Here is a 25,807-nt window from a genome sequence, read left to right as displayed (position 1 = left end):
AATACGGCAATCATTATGTTGATCTTATTAAATGTTAAAAGTTGCAGTTAAGGGTTGATAAAATGGTAATATACACTTGACACATAAGCCATGCAACAGAGTTGTAAGGCAGCACTATAGAGGAACATACCAGACTGTTAATAAAATACTAGTAGATGTTCCATACATACCCAAGCCATGCAAATCTTAGTCTAGTCTAACTTATCTAGTTAGTTATTTTGTTAGGCTTTAAGACATTTAACAGTTTGTTATTATCATCATGTAAAATGGTGACACTACTTGTTAGCTTTGTTAAGACCATAGGTAGGAAAGAGAGCCATGCAGGTTAGAGATAAAATGATTAGTCAATTTATTGATGAGGACCTGTCCAGGGTGTACCCCGCCTTTCGCCCGATGTAAGCTGGGATTGGCTCCAGCCCCCCCGCGACCCTGTACACAGGATAAGCGGTTGACCACGGATGGATGAATTTATTGAGTCGAATGACAGAAAAGTAAAAGTAACTGGTGCTTTTCTTGTCTGTTTGATGAGATAGTAAACTGAACTGTGATGGCAAACTTTTAGCATGTTTTTTGGAAATTCTTATTGACCAAACGAATCCAGAAAACAATGGGCAATTGGTAATGAAAATAATCCTTTGTGGCAGCTCTAATGCAGTTGCCAACATTAGTAGCTAGCTGTATCTTAAGCACCTTGCATTATTTTATATATGACTTTCCTCTCAAATCATTCACTTTATTTACTTGAATAAGGTTTTGTTGCCTGAGCTTATGTTCTATTTCTGGGGCGACTGTTGATCTCTGATAGTTGCTCCCAGCACTTCAGTAGGCAGTAGACCCCAAATGAACAATTATTCAGCCACACTGGATTAAAGTTGTTTTAGCGTGTGTGGGCACACAAATGCGTGTATGTGACTCATCTAGCTTTTCTGCAGTCCATGATTCCTATCTGCCATGTCTATGATCAGGATGAAATACAACCTGCATAAATGCTCTTTTTTTTATTTACACAAATGCAGCACAATGCAGAAGATAAAACTAGATTTGTTTGATATCAGTTCCAGGATTATTGTGTATTTATAGCATTAAAGCCCCTGGAGAAGGATGTTTTTGAAGAAGTGGCTTAGTTGTAAAAACATAAAAAGTCCCTCAAGATATAACTCGAAGTGTCTTATATCTTAGACCATTTAATCTGTTCCCCCTCTCCATATCAGTGTGATTTTGTTTGTTGATAAAGTGCTGAGCTTCCTCAGCGATGCGCGTGGCTCCTCTGGTTTATCCATCTGCCAAAGTGATGTCTCATTCAAAATCAAATTACTCCATTTCCATTAAGATACTGTGGACCGGACCAGCAGGTAGTGTTTAGAAATTGCCTGGTATCTCTTCCGCCAATCACAGGGGAAATAGGATGACATTGATCAATGTCATTGATCAATGTCATCAAAGTGTTATCATGAAGCTGTTTGCTTGTTCAGAGACTGAACATGAAAGGATTTGTCCGAGGTCTCTGGGTGCATCTTCAACTTCAAACTTTAAATAGAAATATTATTGGGAAAAAATCATCAAGATTGATTTACTAAAGAGGTCAGTGATGAACTGGGTAAACGATTGATTCACTGAACGATGACGTTGTTGGTTAACTGGCCATCTGTGTGTGTGTCTGATGATTTTAAATGTTGAGTTTAAGTTGGTGACATTATTTTGGCAACATTTAAGAACAATTAAAATCTGTAACTAGGTTACATTTGACAAGATTTCACTTCTCTCTGATTCGTCGCTCGGGTTTCTATGAGATAATTTTAGACTTTACAATCACAGTAAATCTTTTGGGATTTATGCACTCAATTAGAAGGAGATTACAAATGTGTGCCCTTCGCTCTGCTAATTTCTGTTGACAGCACGATCAGCCATTTTTCCAGATAATATTTGCCATCCTTCATTACAGTGTCAGCACAGAAAATTGTATGCTTGCTTATTAGCAAGGCACACCTTATCTGGTTTCTCTGGGATGCATTCAATTTCCGTAGTCATATCAAGAGTTATTTACTCATCAAATAGGTAATTGCATTTTGGTTGTTGTTAACCAGTTAAGAGATTTGTATTCAATGATGACACCAAGTAAAAGTGACAGTACTACAAGGTGAACAAGTTCAAAGGACAGCTGTCCTCAATTAAGTATTCAAATTTAAGCATTTTAATGTGAATTGTTCTTAATTAATTTACTCTTAAACGTGGCAGATTACTGTGAATTAGTTTAACATTTCACTGGGTAGAAATATTGTGGCGCACACAGTGGACTGACTTCTCACATGGGAGTCTTGAGCCATCTGTTTTTGCGCCTCCGTAGATGCAGGCAGATACATTGTTTACAGGACTGTGCAGAAGCTGTGCAGTCAGACAACACTATGATATTTTGGTCCTGTAAGAGATGACTTTCACTTTCATGCAATTTGAAAATCAGCGGAGTGTGTCTGATTTATTCCCTGGGATTTCAGCCAGTGTTGCAATGTGGAAAATTTCCACACTTGTCAACAAGTACATTCCTCATCTGTTAAGAGGTTTCTTTCATGGCTTTACAAAACACTTTATAAAGTCCAGATCTTAATGGATGACAGAGATTGTTTGTGAAGCCCTTTGAGCAAGCTCTACAATCAATGGTTAGCTTTTGTATGAAGTAGAGGAGACGTTTTAGACGATGAAAGGTTGGAACAGAAATAATCAACTTTGTTGAAAGGAAAAACCTTACCTATACAACTACATCCCCAAGACATAGTAATTTGTTCCATTCCAGTGATCATTTTAATAATTACATTACCTTTGTATCCTTCATCATTGATATTCTCAGTTATGCAGTGCACTGTTTTGGATTCAATTGAATTTAATCTGTGTTTATCATGGGATTGTGAAAGAGAACTGTAGTTTCAGTTTTTTCTGTATCTATAAAAGATACAGAACAAGCCCCGATGGTGCAAGAAACTGTCCAGTTACGTATGAAAGCGTCTTCCTCCTTGGGGCCAAGCCCCTCTTGGGGCCTTTGAGCCAGGCCTGTTGCTATGGCGGTGGGAGCACGTGTGGAAGACACAACTTCATGTAGTTCAAGGCTCCCAAGCATGACCACACTCCTCTGCTTATACAGTCACCTTTCACATATGCTGTATGTTATTTTTCCTGCTAACCCAGCGTTTGTTGCCTTGCGGTGATGATGCGTGCTGTATATGGTTGACAGCTCAGCCCTGTTACTGTGATAGCATACTAAACTGGAGTCATGAACTCCCCACCAGTTGTGTGTTGAAAATAATGAAAGACACACAAGGGGATTCTTACACTAATCAAAAACGTCCTTGGTGAGAAGCGCACTACTTCTCCAGCTGGCTGACCGTTAATATTCTGTGACAGGGACTGTATGTATGAGAAGTCTATGGATAGAAGGCTAATCGCGGAGAGAGCCCAAAGGCGAAGGTCTCCTGGCACGTGGAGCGAATACTGAAGAATGCCAGGCTCTTGGGAAGCCTCATTATACATTTAGGGGTGTCCTGCTTTCACTCTCTCTGGACAGCTGGACAGCTAAATTGTTTGTGGATCAATAGTTTAGCTTCCTACTGGCTCCACAGAGTGAGTGAAATGCGTTTAAACCTAAGAAATCCCATTACACTTGGCAGAGATGGGAAGCATAGCACTAGGGGCCTCAGCAAGTGCTACTGCTATGTCCATTATTCAATCTCCCTGTTTGTTTACCTGCAGTGCTTCTGCTGAGACCACCTATAGTGATTTTGTGCTCATGTTATACTACTTTCGATCACTGTTTTCTTTGCTACACAGTTTCATCCATAAATATCCCATGATATTCCCATTTGGTAATATTTAAAAAAAAATAATGCTGTATGCACTGCATGTTTAAATAATTCAGTGGATGTTGTCTATTGCTGAAAGATCTTCACTAACAGGATCAATTGAAAGTCATATGGTTGTGTTGTGCTGTCCTACAGACCTGCTGATTGTATATGATTGCTTGTTAAGACCGGAGCCTGGTTGCTGCCTGTCTGTATTGATTCAACACTTATTTAGAATGCCTGTTGTTTTTTAGTTCAGTTCTTTGTAAAAAGCCAGAGAGAGAAAAGAGAGAGAAGGAAGGGGGGGAGGGTTTAAGGGTATAATGAGAATCAGAAGAACAAAACCTTTGGAGCCCTCCCTTCATTCCTCAGATCAGTGTAACCAGAAATAAAAGCTGTGGCTAGTGCACTCTGGGCTGTGGGCCGCCGCTGTCCTCTCCTGGCTCTCTCGCTGTGCTGCCGGTGTATTTGTGATTCACTGGTCAGCCTTCGAGCTCCTGGGCCCAAGGCTGCATCTCCACATGAAGAGCCCATTGATGTGGGCATCATTAGCATTCGGTGGAGGCAAGCACGTTTTGCGTTTCACACTAGCAAACCTGTTCTCTCTGGATCCTCTGAAAGGGTCTCAAATCAACCCTCTTGTTGCATAGCTAATGAGTGTGGATAAAAGAGGTCAAAGAATGCTTATGTGGCCCTCTTCGGACTAAGCAGTGTCTTTGTATAAGGCCTCGCCCTGCCAACTGCCACGTCAGGGCAACACTTTTTAGCTGGCGTGACACTGTCACATCTGGCTCACAAACTCAGAAGGTGATGTAACCATCTGCGTCATGTTTTCTGAGAGTGCTAGCGGGACAATACACCAGCACAAATAGCTACCGACAAACTACCCTAAAATGTCCCTGAACAAAAGTTGTTCTTTTGGTTTGGCATATCATTATTCAGATCTGAACCCGGCGTTCTGAGGGAATTTGGCTGACTTATGCTTGAGACTTGTGCACTAATTATGCCGCAGATTCTTTTCCTTGGCTCGCTTTTTAGCTGCAGGAGCTTCTGTTGCAATCTGCTCATTCATGCTGCCGACATTATTCTCACGATTTTATTTAGCAACAACAAATTGCCCCAAAGAAGATATAATATTGCCCCATGAAAAATTACACATGTGATCTTGTTGTTCACCATCTCTGTGTTTTAATTATCATGAGTCAGACTACTGCTAGAGCAAGTCATCCTGTTGCCAAGAAAGAGAGACAGAGAGGGGGGGGCGATAGGGGAAGCCAACTTCCTAATTACAGATCTTTCTGTTCTTATACCATTGGACATTTCACCCTTAATGTAGAGTAATTTATATGGACAGTAAACAGAGAGATAATGAAGATGTGAGTGAAGATACCACCCTTATTATTCTCATTACTGGCTGTCTAAACTGAAAGAGGTGCCAGCAACCACAACATCAATGTTCTTTCTGTCTGAAAATATCTCTTACATTATTCCATGGAGAAAAATAAGCCATACATGCATATTAGAGTATTTGTTCAGAGTTCAGTAGGGCATGGCGGTGGACAGCCTCCACACTGTATGTGTGGGCCTGATGGTGAATCGTGTAAGTCATATAGCGGGCAGTGTCACTGGTTGGCTTATTCATGAGGAAGGTGTAATGGCAGTGAGTGAAGGAAAGGGCATCCAGAGGTGAATCTGACTGGGAGAAAGAGCACTAAATCCTATTTTTTTGTGCTCTTTTCAAACACACACACACACACACACACACACACACACACACACACACACACACACACACACACACACACACACCCTGTCTTTGCAGTACTCTTATCTGCAACACACAGCTTCACTCATGCTGCACACACAGGGCCATAGTGTGTGGAGGACAGACTGAGTGAAGGGCACGGCGTCACAGTCAGGCTAGCACACACACTTACACACAGTGACAAACACATACACACATCCACATGTGCACAATAGACAGAAAGAGGAGGGGTTGTACTTTTCTTAATTCCCCTGCAACAGAGGACAACAAGACAAAGCAAAACACTGCTCTTCTGTATCACTGAAGGGGGGTGGAAACTACTCTAGGTTTAGAGAGACTGTTGGAGTACTTAATGTTATTTACATTGACCCATGACCAACCAGATTATGATTTGACTCCAGTACAAAAAATAGTTCCTTTAACTTACTATATATATACATAATGATGAATTACATGTAAATGTACATGTACATTAAATGCTTTTTCAAACAAAACACAAACTGAGAATAAGTAACAAATTGTTTTAAATTTTAGGAAATATAGTTATTTGCTTACTTGAAGAGGAGATAATTGACAACACTCTATGTAGAAAGGTAGGTTAGCTTAGCTTAGCATAAAGCACTGGAAATGGGGAAACAGCAAGCCTGGCTCTGTCCAAAGGTAAAAAAAAACAACCACTAATTAACACATTAGATTTTTATTACAGTATTTCACAAAAATGTGTACACCCTTCACATTTTTGTAAATATTTGATAAAACCTTTTCATGTGACAACACTGAAGAAATGACACTTTGCTACAATGTAAAGTAGTGAGTGTACAGCTTGTATAAAGGCCTTTTCACAGGGGAAGCGATTTACGCGCCTCGTAATTAACTTTCAGTGAGAGGTGAGCGTGTAGGAAGGTAGTCGCGGGCATTGCGACAGGCAAGACTGATCCTCGCCGTCTGTGACTTCCCTGAAATATGTAACTGTTCACTGAACAGTTATTGGGACATTAATAGGAGGGCGTTTGCATGACTAGATTTATCAGCTATATGAATATGAATAATATAATAATATAGCTTATCAACTAACGTAACGTTTTACTTACTACGTAAGTTTTACTTTAAGCTAGGCTATGAAGGAATACAGTAGCGCACAGAAGCCGTTGCCGTGGTTACTATCTATAGAGCGGCTTCCTTGCGGAGCGCTTGTCTCTGTGTCTGCTCACATGAGAAGCACAGAGCGACCCCACAGGGTCAGGCGACTATGCAGGCGGAGTGTCGCTTGCCGTGTGAAAAGACCTTAACAGTGTAAATTTGCTGTCACCTCAAAATAACACATCACACAGCCATTAATGTCTAAACCACTGGCAACAAAAGTGAGTACACCCCTAAGTGAAAATGTCCAAATTGGGCCCAATTAGCCATTTTCCCTCCCCGGTGTCATCTGACTCGTTTGTGTTACAAGATCACAGGTGTGAATGGGGAGCAGATATGTTGAATTTGGTGTAGTCGCTCTCAAACTTCCCTCCTGGAAGCTCAACATGGCACCTCATGGCAAAAAACACTGTGAGGATCTGGAAAAAAAGAATTGTTCCTCTACATAAAGATGGCCTAGGCTATAAGAAGATTGCCAAGACCCTGAAACTGAGCTGCAGCATGGGGGCCAAGACCACTGTGTTGCAGCTCAAAGACATTTCAACAGGACAGGTTCCACCCAGAACAGGCCTCGCCATGGTTGACCAAAGAAGTTTAGTGCACGTCATATCCAAAGGTTGTCTTTGGAAAATAGACGTATGAGTGCTGCCAGCACTGCTGCAGAGATTGAAGGGGTGGGGGGTCAGTCTGTAAGTGCGCAGACCATACGCCGCACGCTGTATCAAATTGGTCTGCATGGTTTTTGTTCCAGAAAGAAGCCTCCTCTAAAGATGATACACAAGAAAGCCCGCACACTGTTTTCTGAAGACAAGCAGACTAAGGGCATGGATTACTGGAACCATGTCCTGTGGTCTGTTGAGACCAAGATAAACTTATTTGGTTCAGATGGTGTCATGCGTGTGTGGCGGCAACCAGGTGAGGATAACAAAGACAAGTGTGTCTTGCCTACACCCAAGCATGGTGGTGGGAGTGTCGTGGTCTGGGGCTGCATGAGTGCTGCCAGCACTGGGGAGCTACAGTTCATTGAGGGAACCATGAATGCCAACATGTACTGTGACATACTGAAGCAGAGCATGATCCTCTCCCTTTGGAGACTGGGCCACAGTGCAGTATTCCAACATGATAACGACCCCAAACACACCTCAAAGATGACCACTGCCTCGCTAAAGAAGCTGAGGGTAAAGGTGATGGACTGGCCAAGCATGTCTCCAGATCTAAACCCTATTGATCTGTGGGGCATCCTCAAATGGAAGGTGGAGGAGCGCAAGGTCTCTAACATCCACCAGCTCGGTGATGTCATCATGAAGAAGTGGAAGAGAACTCCAGTGGCAACCAGTGAGGCTCTGGTGAACTCCATGCCCAAGAGGGTTAAGGCAGTGCTGAAAAATAATGGTGGCCACACAAAATATTAAAACTTGCAGTGCAGTGACTTCCGGGAGTCTTGTCTTTAGCATCTGTTTGAAGCATTATATATGAAAAGTCTCTTAACCTAGTTTAGCTTACTACTACTGAAGGGAACACAAGCTTGATTGAAAATGCTATAAACCATGTGGCTGTGTGGCTTGTTTTCTGAGCTGTTTCTTTTAACAGCAGTTGGACTGTGAGCAATCAGCTTCATAACAGTGAAGAGATGATTTCCTTATGTAAAGTGATAATCTTGTGATCTTAATGCCAGACAGCTCCCACACATCAGCAGCAAGTAATGTCATGATGTACCAATTTTGTGTTTGAAGAATTCAGTTTTTGCAGAGACAGCATGTTAGCCTGATCATTGTTGCAGAATTATCTATGCAGTCGGTTGATCATGTTTTGGCATAGTGATCTAAGCATTCTTTTCAATGCACTCCTTCTCTTCTCTGTTGTTTAAGGGGCACCTGTTCTGCATTATGAGCCATGATCACATGGTGTGACTTGGCCAAGAGGCACCAGATGACTCAGGTCTTTGCCCAGGCTGTGCTCGTTGTCAGTCGGCACACACACTGCTTTCCAACAGGCTGACTGTTGCCATGTGCTCAGCAGTAAACACAGGTGACTGGGTCTGTTGACATGGACACTGTGTACCGGAAGCAAATGTATATGGTGGTGGAGGGCCTGGTCCAGATACAGTGTTTATCCTCTTTGCAAATATCCCTGCATACGCAAATTAACAGAATCATTTGATTAATATAAAGGAAACAACCAACAGAGAAGAGGATAATGTTTTCACATGCAGTAATATATCAGCAAATATTAGCTTGTCCCAGCTGTCATACTCAGGTGTCTGGTGAATTTGAATAAGATCTCATGCTGACTGTTTTAAATAGTATATGCGGCTTTTCAAGGAAGAAGAACTCGAGTGCCAAATAACAAGGCAATATTATTTTACACATAAATGCACCCATTCAGAGAGACTGTGGAGCTTGCATGGGCGCAAGTAGTGGAGGAAGACTTCCTGATGGGTCGGCATGAATATACATGCACTGCTTAAAAGCACTGGCACAGACTAATACAGTATGGCAGTCAATGGATTCACAGAGCAGGCTTTGTCTGGTGTATTTTCAACTCTGGAGGAGGTGTCTGAGCCTCTGAGTCGTTTGAACTGCTCAGCCCTGAAGTGGCACTGCAGAAAATTCAGAAAAAGAAATCTCTAATCTTGCTTAAAATCTATAAATCTAATAAATGCGATATCATATAAGGAGCTCTATTTTGTGTAAATTATGTTTCCTCACTCACTACTTAATTATTTATGAGGGAGATTGTAGGGTGTTTACATTCCCCTACCCTGCTTGGAATTATGATATTTCATTTGGGATTCATTGAGTATGAGTTGGTTTAATGAATATCTAAATGATATGTTACTAAAGTAAACAACTCAGCATGTGTCTGGTGCACCAGAGATCTTTTATAAGGCCTGTTATTCTGTTCTCCCCAACCTCGTGTTGTGGTCCAGACATATTCAAGGCAGGCAGCAAGGCTGTTGAGAGAATAAATGGCAGAGGATTTTGTCCCCTCCTTCTCATTTCCTGGAATAATATGCCTTCCACATCTGCCTTGGAGAGAAATGTGGAAACAGGAAATATTAGAAATAAACAAATACCCGCGGAATTTGCAACAAAGTTCTGAAAGCTGCAAATTGAGCAATGCAGCTCGTGGCAGCAGGGCTGCTATTGCATCAAAGCATCAGTGGCATTGGGAGTTAACTGCCACAATGGCTTCACTAAATTAAATTATCATTCCCAAAGCTTCAGCATGTCCAGCGCATTCAGTCTGCTGCCCCTGTCTGCCTTTTTTGTGCTTCTGTTTTCATCCGTTCTTCTACAGTCTGTGTGTAGCTGCGAGGTTTGACAGTGTAAAAATGTAAGTGAAGGTGTGGCAAGGTTTTCCCCACTGGGACAGATTCTGTTCAAATTCAAAAAGAAGCAAATGTGGCTTCTGGGCAGATCCAGACACATTGTTCTTGTATAAACACAGCATTCCACTGCTGAATGAGAAGGAAACATAGGACATAAGAATACTAGTTTAGAATTTGAGCTGTCAAAATACGGGGACTTGCTGTAAAGTAGTAATTTCAGATCTTAATGTAATTACTGTAAACAAACAAGACCAATAGAAACTCAGTGAGATTGCCTCTTGGCACGAAAGGAGATTTCTTAACGACATAAGGATCTGGGCAAACAGAGAGCCTTATTATGGTGAAGTGAGTGAAAGGCCAATGGCAAAATAATGTCAATGGTGTTTTCCTGTTCAGTAAAGTAGAAAAACGTGGGATATGTGACAAAAAGTGGGATATGTTTTTTAAGAAACTGTGGGAAATATGAGCACTTACAACAGCACTGGAATCAAGGCTTCTTCTGGAATCCTTCAAATGGTGGTGTTGATTGATTGCAACAGTGGCATCGGTATTAACACATCAATACAGTGCGATTGATCAAGCCCCTGTGATTCAGATTTACCCACGCTGTACTGACAAATTTATTCTGTCAATTTATCTCCTGATGGATTCCATTTCTCTGGCATTGTCTCTGTCTCTGTGTATCCTAACACGTGAGTGAATTGATTAATACATACAATTATTTGTTGGTGTCACGCCCACATCCACAAAAACGTCACTGTGTCTCTTGCAGTGAAAAGCATCTTGTTTGGCCTGACTTAAATTGTGTCTCGATGGTTGTTACATTCTCATGTGCTCGCAAGCAATTTTGCAATCAGTATTGCTGGTGGTGAAAAGGTCCACTTAAGTGTCGAAGCGAGGAAACACTGGGCTCTTCATCTGACTTGCACTGACAGTGCAGCACGCACACTACTTATTCACACACACCCACTCACACACTCACTCTGGAGTTGCTGGGTTTCTCTGGCAAAGCTGAAGGAATAGGCTAAAATTAAGCGGTGTGTGGAGGACAGGATTGTTTGGTTTGACAGAGTGTCAAACCACTGTGGAGGAAGGTAAAGATTACAGCCGTTACACACACATACAATAGATCTGTTTCTGCTAATAGTCCCCACTTAAAGACTCCGCCGCTGAAATCTTCTCACCTGCAGTTTGATCAAACAGTCTTCTGAGCAGACATGGATAATGAAGACAGAATAGCCCAGAGGTGAGCTGTTGCTTGTTAAGAGGAAAAGGAGGGGGTGGGCAGTTAGCTGGCAATGGACACTTTTTTCTGTGATTAGGCTTAATGCTTTGATGTACAGGAATAATGAACAGACAGCCTGATGGTCAGTGGTTATTTCATCTCTTTATTGTTAAAGGGAAATAGATAATGTTTATTTGTATTTGAGAATGTTTGCACTTGAGTGCTTTGCAGAGAGAGAGAGAGTGTGTCACATCTCCAGGACAGTGGGAGACACAAACATGGGACCTTGCTTCTCTGCTGTGACCTTGTTTGCTAATTATGTGTCAGACCTATTTTTCCACTCCAGAAAGAAAAGCTCATATCGTTGGGCTTAGATTGCCAGAAGGCGATGGGAACACTCATTTTGCCTCCGTTGGATGGCTCCTCTGGGTCTCTGTCTTTGTGTGTGGGCGTGACTATGCGAATAAAAGTTAGGAGTATCATTAGAGATTCTACTGTATTGGCAGCCTTTTCTTATGACTACCAAACATAGATGTAAGTACAACACTGCAAAAAATTTCATTGTTACTGTTACTGAGTATTGGCTCAAGTGATCTGCACATTCCCAGTTTGCCTCAATCTCAATCCTTTCACAAATAGTACATTTGTCACATGGAAGACAAGTAGAGTTGGCCAATAAATCAATCGACTTTAAGGCAGTGTTATAGTTAAAATATATAATTTTGTGAAGTTATTTGAGTGTTCTAGCATCATAATAACATTTAAAGCTGAATCGATTGGTCAATCAATTGATTAGTCAATTGACAGAATTATTATTATTATTTTTTTTTTACAGTTTAAGCGAAAATTTACTGGTTTTAGATTGTTTTGTTTTGGACTGACACTAAACAAGCAATTTCGATATGTCACCTTGGACAGGAACTGGAATGAATTCACACATTTATTGGACTAATAAATGTATTGACTAATTGAGAAAATCATAAAAATATTATTTAATTAATAATAATAATCATCATCAGTTGCGGCCCTTTTCAAATTATTGTACAAAACAAGTTTCCTATACCACAGTGATCCCCATGGTACATCATAATACATATTGACAATTGAGGTAGCCTATTTGTTTTAAAATACTGTATAACAATATTTATGTTTGAAAAGACTGACCCATGCTAATTCCTATCTGGTTATTTTATCTATAAATGGTTTTTATGTTGAATTCCAGATAATGTGTCGTTGAATGTATTGCTGTTGTGATAAAAAAAATCCAGATGTCGTGATACAAAGTTGCAGTCATATTGCTGAGCCTAACTAATTGCTATTATTAGAGACATGTAACATAAAATTATTATAATATATAATATATATATAATGTTATTATTATTTTTTTCCTTTAACGCGTCATGTGCCATGTGCCTATGTATCACATTCTGGGTTAATAACACCAGTTTGACTTTGCATTGTATATGTTTTGTCCAGCGAGCATAAAAATTGCCCTATTTAATGACGCACTCCCATGTTCCTCAAGATGCAATGCCTCTGAGAACAACTCAGTGATCTTTCCTCTAATCTAAGGGCCCCTATCTCCAGAGAAGGAGCCCTTAGATTAAGTGAACAACATATTTCACTTCAGATGTCTGGTTTATCCCTATTATACTGAACATTGTTAGATGCTAATGCTGCAGGGCATAAGTTATTGTTTGTCTAGTCCTAAAAAGAGCAGCATTATGTGTGCGACATATATCAGTCACGTGAATGCCAATGTTGACCTATATATGAAGGTCTGGGTCAAAGGAGGGGCATGCTAGACACAGCATAGTGCAGATATCTTGTCTAATGAACCTTAATGTTGCACCCACTGACACGGCATGCGTCAGACTGCAGCACACACAGATAGCCAAAAGGAGCCAGGATTTCTGTGGTACTTTGGCGAATTCTTTGAGCTGAAACAATTGTGTGTTTATGCTGTGTTTATTGTTGTGTAATGCAGACCACTGCCATCTGGATAAAGATGGAACATGAAAACCTTCACACATGCATGCACAATCACCACCCTCTCTGACTCCCTATCCTCTCTCTTGCTCCTTTTATTCCTCACATAAATACTTCTAAACCGATAAATCCATTTGCTAATTGATTTCATATGCATGTTAAGTTTGACAGGACAGACAGGAAAGCACAGGAGAAGATGGACTGATTCTGTATGGGGGGGAGGTAAGGATGCAGAAAACTCAGTGTGACTCTAAACCTTATTATATTTGGCTTGATGACTCCTCCCATGCAGAAATCAATACAACCTGACTGGCTCCAGGGACACAGGGCCCACTACAGGAAGCGGATATCTCCAAACTATCCATTATGGATGAGAGGAGTGTAGGGGATGGAAAATAAGAAAAGAATGGAAGACCGGGCCAGATGAGAGGGATAAGAGGCTGGAAATACAGGAAGGAGGGATGAGAAGAAGGCAAAGTGAAGATGGAAGGAAAAGCTCTTTAAAAAGAAAACTGAATGAGAGGAGGAGGAAGAGGAGATGAAGGTGAAGATTGCAGCAGCTTTCCAGCTGAGGGAACGGACGCAGCCCTTACAGCTATCAGAATTTAATTGTCTTCTTCCCTCCATCCCACAGTTTGTTTTCAGCCCTGCAACTTCTCAGCAACATTTTGTATTGTATTACTTATTCTTCTCCTTGCAGCAGCATCCTTCCCATGGTACATACTGTAGTCTTCCTACTAATCCTTCCTTGTTGTTGTAATTTCCCCTTCCCCACCATGCTTTCTGGCCATACCCTGTTATCACTCATTTAATTTAATTTCAGTTAGCTTTATTGGCATGAATGTTTAGGGTTAGGGTTATGTTGCCAAAGCAAAAATTCACATATAAAGGAGATATATATATGTGTGTATATATATATATATATATATATATATATATAATAAACAATAAAATGACAAAAATAAAACAAAAAATTTGTTTTACATTGAAATATGTTTTGCTTTTTGACAAGCAGTAGCATTTTCCCAAGGAACATTCATTTAACAATTATTAAAATAACAAGATAATAATAATAAAAATAAAAATAATAAGAATATAATATATCAGTCTCTATCTCTCTCTGTAAAACATATGGAACCACACCCCCCTCTTCTCTCTCTCTCTCATCACTCTCATGCTCTCTTTCCTCCTCCACTGTGATGTGAGGTCACAGCTGGAGAGCCCTATGATTTGACAGCTAAATGTTTATGTGAGTGTGCATTTGTGTGTGTGTGTGTGTGTGTGTGTGTGAGAGAGAGAGATGAGGGGTCTTCTGTGCCGCTGAGTGTCTGTGATAGAAGGGGGCAGGATGCCATGACAGCCGTTGCTAACCAGCACTAGCAGACTAGCAGTTTATCCTGAGGCATACTGTAGCGGCGAGATATACAGCTGGCTCCACTGCTTCCAAGTCAATGCTAACAGGGCCGTAACTACAGGCGTTTCAGGGTGCGCCTGCTGCATGCACCTCAGGGCTGTATGCTCAGGAACAGAGGTGGGTGGCAGAGTGGGCTCACTGTTTGTTTTTTGTGTGTGCTATGTGGAGGAGCCAGAGCAATGTGGAGAGCTAAGAAGTTTACTTGCTTCTCTTAGGTTATTGTAAAGTGTGTGTGTGTATACTGTATGTGTGTGTTCTCCAACACAGCTCAGCTCTACTGGCTGTGTGACTCTGTCCTCTGACAGCAGTGGGATTAGCTCATTATCTGCCTCTTAGAATGAAGCATCCTATCTCAACACTGCAGTGTTGCACACTCAAAGGATGAACCTATTCAAGCATCATGTGTGTGTTCCTGTGTGTGTGTGTGCGTGTGTGTGTGTGTGTGTGGTTACTGTACCTGTATGTGCCTATTAGTTTGAAGGTTGTTATAAGGAAAGGAGTGGTGGATATCACAGTATGAGTATGTCTGTTGTTGTATATCCTCTTCTGAGTCTTGTCATGTTAACATTTTTCTTACTTGAGGCATTACTTGCAAATGCTTGAGCCACCAAGGCAGCATTTCATTAAATATGAATTGCTTATTTTCTTTTTTTTGTGTATTACTACTGTATGATGTTTCACATGTCCAATGTGTGATTTATTCATATCAAGCTCCAACACTGAGGCATTTCTCTTATATGAACAGTGTTGCCTGCTAGGGCAAATCATAGTCTAGATCTTACCTAGCTCTAGTCTCTGTATGCTGTGATAATGTTGTGTCCTATATGTGCATTGGTCATCCATGTATGTTGCATTTGTAGGCCTTAAGTGTTTGAACAGTGTTGGAAATGTCTCTTGTGGTGAGTGTTTTTGCGGCTCAGAAGCTTCTTCAATGTAACAACATAGGATGTGGGTCTCTGTGACCTTTTATTTAATGACTTTCTATGCATGATTTTATGTCATTGGGCTTGTAGCACATGTTTCCCCTTACCCTCAGAATTCTGGTTCTCTCTCTATGTTTCTTTGAGAAAGAGCCATCCCTGCATACAGAAGGTTTCATGATCGGTAGGTTCTTGGTAATGGATGGATACTTTTCAAGCAAATTAGCAAACCGATTATTAAATGTGATGTCACTTACTACTGTGTAAGAATAAGGATTTAGCAACATTTAAATCCTAACCTCATGACAGATTTAGGGATGTTTGCATATTATCTATATAAATCATAACCAATGATTTTCAAACTTGTGAATCTTTAACATTGATTGTTGCTTATTAAGTTATTGATATTTAATCTCAATCAATCAATCAATCAAAATTTATTTATAGAGCGCTTTAACAGCAATCACGAAGTTGCTGTACAGAGATTTAAAAAAAAGCAAACATCAATTTACAGGTTATCACATAGATATAATGTATACCGTTAAAACACTAACAAATGAGTTCCTCCAAGTGTCATCCTCAAAGGTCAAAAGCCAGATGAAATCTATATACATATACCACATACCAAAAAACAACACAACCAGTGTTGTTATTTTCTCTCTCCTATCAAGTAATCAAAGTAATCCAATTGTGCTGTACTCTACCTCATTCCCCAGCTAAGCACTCACAACGAGAGCTGAACGCCTTTCAATGTACCACGACCCAAATCTCTCAGCACTGCTCATATTATCACGCACACAAAAGCTCTTTTGGGCAGGTTGGGCCAAATTGGGCTCTTCCTTTAATGTTGTCCAGCTTGTTCTGCTTCTATGCTCTTCAGCTGACTCATTGAGCAACAATAAAAGGCTTTGAGGAAGGATCAGATCTGGGCAATCAGGGGCAATTTACTTTGGCTTAAACTCAAGCCTTTTATAGACTGTAGTCGTGTCTGTCCTATTATCAGTCAAAAATAAAGTAAATCCCTATTAACAATTTGCAAGACAAGTTAATTTATTCATGTGTGGCACGTGAATATCTTCTGATTCACTGACCTGTTCTTAACCTGTACTACACGAGGGGACAGTTCACTACATATTTAGCAGGACTGACTTTATGACACACATTGCTGCGTACGCTGACTCTAAATGCACCAGCTCAGAGCAAAAGACACAAGACAAGGCACAAGATTGTGTGTTATGTGGGAGTACAATCAGTTTTAAACATGGTCAACAGCTGTATGTTAGAGGGGAAGAGGCCACATAAAAAGATAGATTGTAGACCCTCAAATCTCTGAAGAAAGTACAGGACATGCTTCATTAGAGATATGAACAGTGCTATTGAATATGTATTTCTGTTCTTCCTTTCATGCATTCAATCTCCTCATTTTACTTCTGACATGCAACACCACATCAAATGTGATCATAGGGAGCAGAACCCAGGGCACAGCAGAAGACTTAACACATGCCTTGCATCTGTGTTAAATAGTTCATCGAGTCTGTTATCACCAGATCTAGTTTAAACCGTACTTGGAGTTAATTCTTAATGTTTGTTTTAACCAGCTGGAGCAAACAGTGGGTAGAATTTCATGATTTACTAATTTGCACAATTAGATGCATGATCATTCAGCGGTTGATCACAGTTTGCTGATAGATTCTCTAAACAGATAATTTGTTGAATGGCGGATGATTTTTAATTTCACTGTTTATGATCACAAATTACAGTCAGTTTAATATATTGAACAGAAAGCCAACTTGGCAATGGAAAACAACTCATGCGCATCAAGTGCAATATTGGAATTTTACTGTTTGTGCTTTCTGTGTGCTTTTAAAACACTGTTCCGAATGTTTTTGTTTTTTAACTTATTCATTCTTTTCTAGAGCATAAGTATAATGTGGAGGTGAATTCGGCAGTGAGTTTTTGGTGAGTTTTATTTATATATTAGAATGGGTCAATACAGGCATATCAGTAACTCTTGTCTGTATCTTTGATGATATTTTATGCAGGTATTTATTTATGGAGTGTATGTTCCTCATATGAGTGCATTCAGTCTTCTTTGTGTTATGTTAAATGGGACATAAGTCACAAAACAGAAGAAAATGCAGCATAAAGAAAAATGTTAACTTTAGTTTTAGTCTGATAATCTAATCAGTCTCTCCCTAATCTCAAATGCAGCAGATGTCCAATATGCTTTCAGTTACAGACTTCCCATTAATAAAGCAAACACTGCATCCAAGAACTATATCTAACTGAAACAAACACCAGCACTTATCTGTGCTATAAAATGCTAAATGCGTTTGTTGTGGTCAGAGTGGTGTGCTGATGTGAAACAGCACAAACTCTAATCACCCACTCTGAATGTACTGCAGCTCTATAACATAGACAAAAGGGAGGAAATTATCCTCTTTTATTCCTGTTAGCAGTGTGCTGAGTCAGAAGTCTTGGCTAAATTACAGTGGAAGAAAATAAAAAGCCAGAGCAGTAAGGCCAGCCAGACACAGGCCTTCTGCACTGCCTCTGAAAGATTTGCATGATTGGGTTATGAATAGTAGTAGATTTTCTTTGCACACTTCTCCTGACTTTTAAGTGTCCTGTCTGGCTGATCTAAATGGAAGCCATTAGATTGGATTTGGTCACAAGCATCACCTTGAGCTCTCTTGAACTGCTCCATTCATTTTAAGGACTTTAAGGTTAAGTGCAGATATAGATTCCAGATTGTATGTGGTACATTTTCATACAAATGCAATGACTTTATCTGCTTTCAACGTTGAAACACACTGCTCTTGTCTCTTGCTCTCCATAATCCCTTTTATTTTCTGTAATCACTTATGTAAGTGGAATGACCCACAAAGTTAATGTTACGTACAGCTTTAGATAAAACTAGAGGATCTTCTTTTCACTGTTTTCTAGTTATTTAGCTCAGTCCGTGTCATTCCCAGACATAATTAAAGGCTGTAGGAGTGAATCAGCATCAGTTAACATGCATTTTCTTATCTTACCTCAGCTGGACATAAATTGCCCGGTAAGATAGATGGTAATAGGGTATCTGGAAATATTTAGGACCTATACATGATTAAACACCATAAAATCCAATAAACATAGGCATTGCTAGACCCTTTTTACTGGGACACATGCCCCTGTTTCCATGTGCTATACCCCAGTGAAATGGTTACAACCCCTAGCATAATTTTTGGACGTGTACGTCAAGGTAGCAACAATTGCCAACATCTGCAATGTCCGGTCAAATTAGCAATAATATATGTGTATATATATATATATATATATATATATATATATATATACGTCCGTTACAATTTCAAAATAAAACAACTGATTGACGTAAAAAAGCACGTTGTTACAAAATGAAACGTCACAAAAAATGAGTCAATGTTGAAAGCGAGTATTTGCAACGTTGATGAGAGGACTAAGAGGGACTATCCATCTGTGCACAAGAATAGAAAATAACTCAATGAGAATGACTTTCGAGAACAGCAGTCAGGTAAACTTGTGTTCTTTCCTCTCAAAGTCTGATGTGAGCAGCATGTGCAGCTGCAGTGAATCTCTCTCTGTCTTGCTAACCCAGCTGAGCAGTGCAATTAGGTCTGTTTTGGTCTTGGTTTCTTGCCAGTCTGAGCAATATTAGAGTGAAATACAAGTATTTATTACATTTGATAAACGCCGACGTGCAATGCAGCACTGAAAAGAACCACATGCGTATAACCACATGCGCTCATACGCATGTGCGCGTGCACGAAATTAAATTCGCGCATTGTTTACATGACTCACAAGTCAGTTAGGAGGGCCCCATAGCAGAATCTTTCTTAGGTGGTACCATAGGTGTGTGTGCTTACTCTGGTCAAAGCCCTTCTGACATGACAGTGCGTATAGTAATGGGCTAAGCAAGGGATAGCTGGGATAGCTGGTTAGGCACATACTAACACATTTCATACACCATCCATCCATCGCCAACCGCTTGTCCTGCGTACAGGGTCGCGGGGGGGTTGAGCCAGCTTACATCGGGCGAAAGGCGGGGTACACGCTGGATAGGTCGCCAGTCCATCGCAGTGCCACACATAGACAAACAACCACTCACACTCACATTCAGAATTTTAGAGACACCTTGTCTTTGGAAGGTGGGAGGAACCCGGAGAGAACCCACGCAGACACGGGGAGAACATGCAAACTCCAAATAGAAAAGGCCGGGGCAACCGGGGTTTGAACCCACGACCTTCTTGCTATGAGGCGACAGCGCTCCCCCATTTCATACACTTCAATCATAAAAAATATGTATATATTTTTTTATGTATATTTTATATATCAATATATCAAAAGCAAAAATTTACAAGGGGAATGAGGGGGTGTGTACCACAGTAGGAGCTTTATGTCTAGCAATCCCCTGCCAATAAATCTAATCAATTAATTGCTCTGTTTTGTTATTCCAGCACAAAGGCTTTTTTTTTCTTTTGGGTCTGATCACACAATTTATCATGTTGTCAGATATGGTTGGACGGGGTCCAGGCAGGCAAAACCAAATAATTTGCTGAAAATGCTGCTGTTCTATACTGTATGTGTTAATGCAGGCCTATTTGTTGTGTGGGTCATACAAGGCTCCATATCTCCTGTATCTGCTCTACTGTCCCCTCTACCAAATGCCTGCAACACTCAGCATTTTCTCAGTTAATGCAACCCAGAATCACTCTGTGAGAATTTATATAATGGTGGCTGCCTCCTGTTCCCACAACAGAGCAGACACACACCTTATGTTACCACACAATATGAATATAAAACTCACAACACCTAGGAGCAGCTGAATAATATATCATCATATTGCTATTCGGCCATGAGTAGCTGCACAGGAGATGTTTGGGGTCCAACGATATATAAAGATCTCTTTTAAAGAATTGTCACCTAGATATGTACTGTGTGGGACATTTTGCAGTTGACAAATAAAATTTTATGGAGATGCTTTAATCTACCTCAAAAATTTCTTTGGCATTCTTACACTACAATTTTTTGTTATTTATAGGCCAATTTATACACAGATATCGATGTAATAATGCAATTAGCTAATATAGGTTGATATATAGTCACAGTCTGCTTGCATTTTGTATTATAGACATTCACAAATATAATAAAATACTTTGATTTATAGATTTAAAAACCAACATTTGCAACTAGGAAACACGGTTCACTTAGAATTTGTTGTTAAGTGTTTGTTCCTGTATTTAAAGATAAATTTAGGAATGATAGGATAGATTATCTATCCTTTGTTTTATTGTTTTACATTTTAATTTAACCTTTGGCTGATGGGACCATTTAACAACCGCAAAGTTTGAGATATTCAATATGCTCGTTCGTTAAAGATGGGCAAAAACAATGAGATAGAGCGAACAACAACACAGTTGTGGGTTGACAAACAGTTGCTGCAATTGCTGCTGCAAAGCTAACATGCAGAGAGGGCTGGATGGTCCCAGAGCCAGCCCACCAGCTCCATACAGTGATATTCACAAATCTCCTACTATAGCTAACATCACAACAACAGCATGTCTTGGCAAACTAGAAAGTAAGCTGAATGTCTGTGGGCAAGTCATTGAACGTTAGCTGACACACAAATCATGGCTAGAATGGCTGGAATAGTGTTGTGTGGCCCGGCCCAAGCAACATTGCTTGTTTACAATTTAGATAGTCAGGGATGAACAGATAGCTGGGAGATATTTGTTGAATTTGACGAAAAGATGTGTATTGGATTAGAACAGTAAAAGTAGACCTAATTATGCTTTTATTCGTGGAAAGGAAATAAATGAACATCAAAGATGAGCTCAGTTTTTGCTGGCTTTCTTTAGTAAGATAAAAATGTACATATATATACAGAAACGCACAGGTTTTTTTGCAAAGCATGTTTTTTCTTGGCCTTTTTTCAGCGCCTCAGCACTGGGCATCTTTTCCAGGAATAAAAATTGCTTTCTCTGCGACAGTAGTGGGGATGATGATTATGACAGTGCTGATGAAAAGTCTGGCCTGCTGCCAGGCTAATGATGAGAGTGAAGTCAGGATGAAGGGTGGGGTTAAAGTTGGGGTGCTGAGGGAGAGGGGGTGTTCATGTTGTATTTTTTGTGCTGGTGTGTTACTGCGTGTGTGTGGGAGGGCTTAAAAGATTAAACCCCAGCCTGGCCACTGAGACTACACAAGACCCCTCTGTGGAGCGTTCTCACTGCAGGGAGGCTTCTTCAGTGGCGTCCCATTTGCATGGCTCCCTGTCCTGCTCTGGGAATTAGCCTATTCTTTTCCCATTGTCCCTCCCTCCTCCTTGCACCTTGGAGAGAGTGCTTCCCTCCAGCTGCATTGCTCGTTTCTGAGGCAGACAATGGACCTGAGTATTTAGGACACTTGGCAGGGTAGGCATGTTGGTGGGGATGGGGACACGGGCTGCTAAGTAGCTCATCTTGTCACATAGCCACTGGCATGATAGCTCTCCACAGCAAGGTAAGCACTGAGCAGAGTCACACCACACGCACTCCGTGCTGTAATTGTTTTACTGTGTCTCTCTTACTAGATTTGTGTGGTGATCTAATAGGTAACCTCCTACTCTTCTTGGCCATGCAATTAAGCAGCATGTTTGTGGGTTATTATTATGATTACATTTAAACATTCAGTTTGTCAAGTTAATCTGTGGCCTAATGTTGGATTCAAACCCTCTAATCCAATAAGGTGATGAATGGGAAATGTTGTGGGGAAGCCTCGACTTAGATTAATCTTTCTATTGTTTGCCATTTATTGTAGCTACCCAATGCAGAACAAATGCACTGCATTCACGTTTTCCCTATGAGAGCTTTCTTTGTGCAATTTCAAGGTATTGATTGTTTTCTCAGTATTCTTCAGGATGCACTAATTGCAGTATATGAACTCTTCTTCCTTATCTGTACAGCTTTGCCATCAAGTGTAAGCAGCACTTCTGTCACCCAGTAATTACAGTTATTTACAGCAGAGTGTATGGCCGTCAGTGAAAGCATGTCACTGCTCTCCTAAAGAAACCTCTCAGCCCATATCTTTATTGGACATATGTGGCATGAACTATATGTGGCATGAACTAATTAAGCTGAGCACTCCTTCTTTATAGAGTGCAAGTCCCCTCTGACCTTTACCTATATGACACAATTTATCATACATAATGTGACATACTTTCCATACTTGGAAGCACATATATTTCATAGATTGGGGGCTTTCTCTTGATTATTATCCTACCATTGAATGTAACACACTCTTTCATGGTAAGTTCAATGCATTTCTGTGTTACGAATAATAACCTAAACATAAAAACAAACTGCAAATGTATTTCATGTCTGGACAGACATTTCGGTGTATTGTACGTAAACAACAATGTCCAATCTTATTCATAGTCTGAATCCTTTTGGAGTATTGTGTTTGATAGTATTCATATAGTCTCTTTCAACAATCTTTAAAAAATGTAAGATCATCTTTGTCTAGTCCATACATTTTATGTCACATTGTCTTATTTCTGCTACGTCCTGGAAGAGTGAGGAAGAACCTAACATTGCAGATCTTCTTAGTTCAATGGAAGCACAGAGACAAAGAGTGATCAGATTGAAATTTTTTATCCATATGGCAACCATTGACTGAATATTTAGACAAAACTTATATGAATATATCTCTGCTGCCTTCAGAGATTCATGACAGGCATGGATCTTTAGAATTGGATGTTTTCTGTTTTGTTTTTGGGTTTCTTCTTATTGATTTAATTTTGTGTACTTACCACTTACCATTCTTGTTTATAATGTGAACGCTTAACAACAACAACAACAGATGAAATTGAGGATCAGATCAGTCACTCTAGGGCTGAACAATTAATTGCATTTGCAATATTATCGCGATTTGAATTTTCAAATTGCAAAGGCCACATGATACGTGAGAGTAAACCAGTCTGCAGAAGAAGCATCAATTTCTGAAATTACGCTGTACCTTGACTTGTTGTTGTATAATGGCCTTAAGCTTGACAGAAGCTGACACTGCAGAAATTTAGTTTCACACAGGGAATGCAATTAGCACCGGCCACCCATAGGTAACTTGGTGGTTGTGGTGGGTGAAATCTTTGGCCCATCCGCGCTTTGGTGGATAGGAAAAATGCACACCAGAAAGACACGTTTAGTAAGGTAAACGTATTGTGGCAATCGGCGCCTGTGTCACACACACAGCCGCCCGTTAGCTCAGGAACTATCTATGTAAGGGCGTTTCAAACCAAACGCACAAGTCTGAAAGAGGCCCAGTCTGTCTGAGTTACAGCCTGGTTACAGCCAGTGCGCTGCTCACCAGCATCGGAGGCTGTGGGGGTGGGGACTCCGGTGTTGACGGAGAATTACTAAGCTTGTCTTTTAAACCCGAGAGGCGCCACTTGGTTTTATTTTCGTCGGCCATCTTTTGAATTGAACCTCAAACTGAGTATTTATTAGAGATTTTTGATGAGAGATGGACTCCTAGGAGATTTGAACTGAGATAAGGACACATTAATTGGTGGTTGATCTGTGGGTTTTGTATTGAGCGCTTACTGTATAATACAGTTCACACTGGTGAACTTAGTTTTTCTTGTGGTCTGTTGGTAGGCCTACCTGATGATGTTATATATATTATTTAATGCCATGACTTGACTCTCAAATGATCTTTCTCATATTATTATAATTTGATATTTCTTCTCCACCATTGCTGATAAAAATAATTCATGCATCACCTAATTTCATCATAACACAGTCCTTGCCTACAAGAAAGAACAGTGTATGTTTAATCTATCTAATATTGTGTTGGTCATAATGTACACTGATTTACTGCTTGTCCATTTTGAATAATACAGAAGGTAAAGAGCTTAAAAATCAATTGCATATTAAATCGCAATATTGGTTAAAAAAAGTTAGTTAGATTTTTTTCCAAAATCGTTCAGACCTAAATCACTCTCTGTAGGGTGGTTGGAAATAATAAGCCTTTATGGACAAAGCACAGGTGCTAATCATTACTTTGGAAGAGTTAGCCTATACTTACGCATGATAGCTAAATGATCAACTGTCATTGCATGTTCTTGGTTTGTCAGTCACACTTCAGTAACAGTATTAAATTCCTTGTTGCTCGACAGTGAACAAACTTGTGCTGTGACATCTAAAGCAAAAGGTGTTGTCATTTTTTTAAAATTCAAGTCACGTGTTTGCTATTGCACTTCTTTATTTGTTTACACACAAAGGTTAATGTAATTCATATAGCCATCCAGCTCCACATTTCATGGATTGAATGACTAGTGTCATTGATATTCAGGTCAGCTGAGGTTGCTGAACCTGGGAGGCATTGTGTTGGCTGTAGGGGTCGGGATAAATAGTTTACTTTAGAATCACTGCTTCTATTGGGTGAGAAAGAGAGAGCGATAGGGGGAACGAGGGAGGGAGGGGGTGAGAGACAGAGTGACATAGTGAACGAGCCATGACTGGATCATCTGCAGCTGGATTCTCTGGGTTTACAAGGTATTGAGGTGTTTTTGCAGGGGATAAAAATAACTAGAGTTTAATGTAACCTATGCACAAAACAATCTTTATTCACTTTATTCTCTCTTTCTTAAATGGCGTATTTTTTTTATTGCCATGGCATATTTCTTCTTTATTAAATGGCATATTTTTAAGGTGTTGCTGTCTTCATAATTAGTTAATAAATCCAGCTGTACCACTTTCTCAGTGTATAAAAAATTCAAGATTTTAACAAGTCCTGCTGAAAAGAAGAACATTTTGATTGCTCTGCTATTTATTCTCCTGGATTGCTAAAAGGAAAAAGTGAATTCTGACTGCAAAAGAAATAAAGCTGTTACATCCTGAAAAATAAAGTTATTTTTTCAATCAAGTGCTGAACCAGTTCCTGCTTAGCAACAGGGGGCCTGTGCAGCACAAAGCGTGTAGAGAGCACATTTTTCTGCAGGTGTTGTTGTGTATGTCTTGGGGTTACTGCTTTATCTGCTGTGTAATAGGCTTGGATAGCCTGTGTCTGTATCCTTGATTTAATTGAATCATTCTGTTGGTCTTCTGGGAGATATAAACCTGTTTGTCTGTAGCCAAGTCTAGTCTTATTTCCCACACAGATACGGTATAGAAGAAGTGCATCTTTCAGAGCTGAGGTTG

General features: G+C 40.1%; 1 protein-coding gene across 4 annotated transcripts in view; it reads left to right on the top strand.

The window, feature by feature from the left end:
• Nucleotides 1-25,807, top strand: part of LOC119893948 (contactin-1a-like) — a 69,444-nt gene that overhangs the window by 4,420 nt on the left and 39,217 nt on the right. The window contains exon 1 of one of the 4 annotated variants that reach the window (XM_038706368.1): nucleotides 19,052-19,146. The exons of 2 other annotated variants lie outside the window; for them this stretch is intronic. The gene's annotated coding sequence lies outside the window, so the exon portion shown is untranslated. Of the gene's footprint in view, nucleotides 1-19,051; nucleotides 19,147-22,111; nucleotides 22,131-25,807 lie in introns of those variants that run through there. One more of the 4 variants, XM_038706371.1, reaches the window with a different exon arrangement.

The sequence above is a fragment of the Micropterus salmoides genome, unplaced genomic scaffold, assembly GCF_014851395.1.
Source record: "Micropterus salmoides isolate LMB-PRFRI ecotype aquatic unplaced genomic scaffold, ASM1485139v1 Ms_hic_scaffold_8, whole genome shotgun sequence".
NCBI lineage: Eukaryota > Metazoa > Chordata > Actinopteri > Centrarchiformes > Centrarchidae > Micropterus > Micropterus salmoides.
Note: the sequence above shows the minus strand (reverse complement) of the source record. Positions and strands in the feature narration are given on the sequence as shown.